Source organism: Solanum verrucosum, unplaced genomic scaffold, assembly GCF_900185275.1.
Source record: "Solanum verrucosum unplaced genomic scaffold, falcon-dt-bn FXZP01000253.1, whole genome shotgun sequence".
NCBI lineage: Eukaryota > Viridiplantae > Streptophyta > Magnoliopsida > Solanales > Solanaceae > Solanum > Solanum verrucosum.
In genome coordinates, this window is record NW_026019984.1 from 3,374,197 (window position 1) to 3,377,538 (window position 3,342).

Genomic DNA, 3,342 nt, shown 5'->3' on the forward strand with positions numbered 1-3,342 from the left:
ATACTTTAATGATATTAGTCACCTAGGATCAATCAAATATTTCTTTCTTTACTTCTAATGTAATATTATTAATCAATTCATACTACCTTTATCTTTGTAATAATATAAAGTAAAGGGAAGGTGTATCACTGATTATTATGAAAGTATCCACAACATACATATATTTTTTTGTGATATTTTCAGAGCTTGATTTTTGTTTATAGTAACTGCGATCGAACAAGCAACTATAGCTTTATCCATTCTTCGGGAACAGATCGACCAATTCGACTTGGTCATGGTGGATGCCAACATGCTTGAAATGGACTACCTTGAATTCATCAAGTCCACTCAACTCATCAAAGACAAACCAATTATTTGTAAGATCATCTCCTCAAAATCATAATTATTTTACGTAATTTAGTGTGTGCTATTCATTAATTCAAAAGTGTATTTAAATGTGTTAATATAAGACAACATTATTAAACTTTATCTACTATAATAATATTAAAAGATTGACTTCTAAACACATTAGTGTTACTTGTAGTTTCTAGTTACATATATATTTGGTCGAATTCTTTATTTATATAAGTTCCCTACAAAGTAGTGTTTATAAATTTGAACATCTAACTTCCTCGACAATTTTAGATACCTCATTTAATTAGTATTTTGTTCTTGATTTTTTATTTTTGGTTTAGTGATGTCTCCAGAGGTGACGATTGAAATGATAAAAGAAGCACCAACACAAGGGATATGCTTCATTTTTAAGAAATCGCTCATTTCATCATTGAAACTCAAGGATGTATGGAAGCATGTGAAGTGGCACAATAAAAAGGCAAATGAGAAATCACAACACTACAGCGCTAATCAAGTTTATGTAATGGACAACACATTTTGTCTTACGAAAATGCAAGACAGAAAGGGAAAAAGCATAGCGAATTGCTCTGAGACTTATCAAGATCAAGAGGTAGGTTCTTTAATAGAAAAAGGTGAGGCAAAAACGTCTAAGAGATTCAGAAGTACTAATGAGGCGGCACAAGTTAAATGTAGTGGTCCTTTAGAAAAAGAGAAGGATCATTCTTTGCTTTCAAAAATAAGTACAGAAAGACCAGAAAAGAAAAAACGAAACTTGAAATGGACAGCAGAGCTTGATAAGAAATTAGACGAGGTTGTTCGCGAGCTAGGAGACAAAAGTAAGTGTTCAAAGACTTTGTTTTTATCCCGGCCGAGAGAAGTAGAAAAAATAAGAATGTTGGTTAAGGAAAATCTTAAGTAGACATTTTCTGAATGTTCACAATTTTACTATTAAATTCTTATTATTTGTCTTACCATGTTGATTTAGCTGGTCCTAAAAATGTGTTGGAGAGGATGTGTGTGCAGGATTTGACTATGGGATGTCTCACCTACCGTCTAAAGGTATCCAAGCATGAAAAAAACATTTATGATTCAAGGTTTTATCAATTTTTCCTAATATTTTTCATCTAATGTAGAAATACCAATTCCAAAAACGACAAGCTTCGAATGTTCAACCAGTTCGTTCAACGAACTTCAACGACAAACAACAATCCAATGTGTTGAATTCAAGTAACTTCTCTGCGGATGTCAATGAATCATTTCAAGGAGCAGACATACCTCAACCACCAGAAGTTCCTTATGTAGCTTTACCAAGTTCAAACGATTCTTCCTTGAACGAGTGCGATGATTGGATTAATGAATTTCTACAACTTGACGATTTTGAGCTGAAATTAAGCTAGTAAATCAGAGTGTCAGATCCTACAACTTGCTAGATTACATGCCCTTTTGGAAAGGTCAACTCATACATTCCTAGTTGTTCAACAATTTTTATTGATCTATTGTAGAACTCAAACAATCTTTAACTTTTGTTCTTTTGAATATGAAATGATTGTATGAATATTTTATTTTTTATTTTGTGTGTATGCTTTACTCATAAGACATGGATCACCTTCTTTAATCAATTTTCATTATGCTCGCATCATGCCTTCTTCTATTTTATTTTATTTTTTGTGAAGAAGTTGGTGTGATTTCTTCTATTGATGTTTTATGAAGGAATAATATAATATGAAAGAAGGAAAAAAGAAAATCAAAGAACAAAAGTTATTATAGAACATGCAAAGATACTGATTATCTCGTACCTTCCCAACTAGTCAACTGTTGTTTCCAGCTATAAAGAAACAAATTTGAAAGTGCAGAAAGTAAGATTGACACACGATGTCTTTATACTGGTAGGGATCCAGTGTGGATCTTACGTCCAGTCCCATTGGGTTGCAAGGGTGTTGTCTTCTAGCCTTTAGAATCTTTGTATTGAGTACAAGTTTGAGTATAGTTCATATGTCTACACTTTTTTTTTGTTTAAACTGTAGAAACTAAGTAATACAATGCTTGTTAAAAGCAGAGTAGATAATGTAGGATGATTCAGACTCGTTGTACACCTTCTTCTTTCATAGACGCAACTTTTAAAGTGTTGAGACTTGAATCTTCTAAATGAAGAGATAACAACCCAATAGATTTGATCCTAGTAAAAGAAGGCAATGGAGATCCTTATTTTCCAAGAATAATGTTAAGGCTAATCTTTGATTTCCTTTTTGATTGTCCTTGATCTCTTTATATAATTCTTGCTGATTGTCATCTTCCTTGATTGATGAATCTAAAGCAACAACCATTAAGCAATCAAACCAACATCAGTTGTATTCATTCTCGCCCTTTGTCATCAGCAAAAAAGAAGGAGAAAGTATCCAACAAAAGCAGAAAATACACAGCAGTTTTAAGAAGGGCAACACAACTTATTACAAAATAGAGTAGCAAAACAAAACAGACAGCAGGAGTCTGAACCTTAGTCACAATTTTGATATCCTCTTTGACAATCTGATCGAGCCTTAGCATATGTGAGCCGCATCTGCACCTGTTTTCTTAGTTACATCCTTCATATTATCTATCTTGAGGTGAGCAGCAAGTAGGAGATCTTTAAGAGAGTCCACCTGTTCGGCTGTTCCCCATGGCAGTCATCATGGTCATAAGGTCGCTTACCTGAGTGAAAGTGATAGACATAGCATCCAATTTTGCATTCATATAAGCAATGATTCTCCAGAGCAGCATTAAGTTTTGCAGAGGATACAGAGGTGGGAGATGAGGGTTTTGATTTCAGATTCTTTGCAGCAACATCTTCTGAATCATTCTTAAGAACCCAAGAGGAATCATTACGAGAGTATCCCATGCTAACAAAGGTACGAGAATTGTAGCATTGTTTGATGAAAATAGGAGAGAAGTCACTAAGACACAGGAAGTGAGATTCCAGTATGCGAGTTATGAGCATACCAAAGGGTAGACTGGAGGGTTAAGAAATAACAT

General features: G+C 33.8%; 1 pseudogene; it reads left to right on the forward strand.

Annotated features, from left to right (window-relative positions):
• The first annotated feature begins 281 nt into the window (after positions 1–281).
• LOC125818222 (uncharacterized) lies at positions 282–1,252 on the forward strand (annotated as a pseudogene).
• The last annotated feature ends 2,090 nt before the right edge of the window (positions 1,253–3,342 follow it).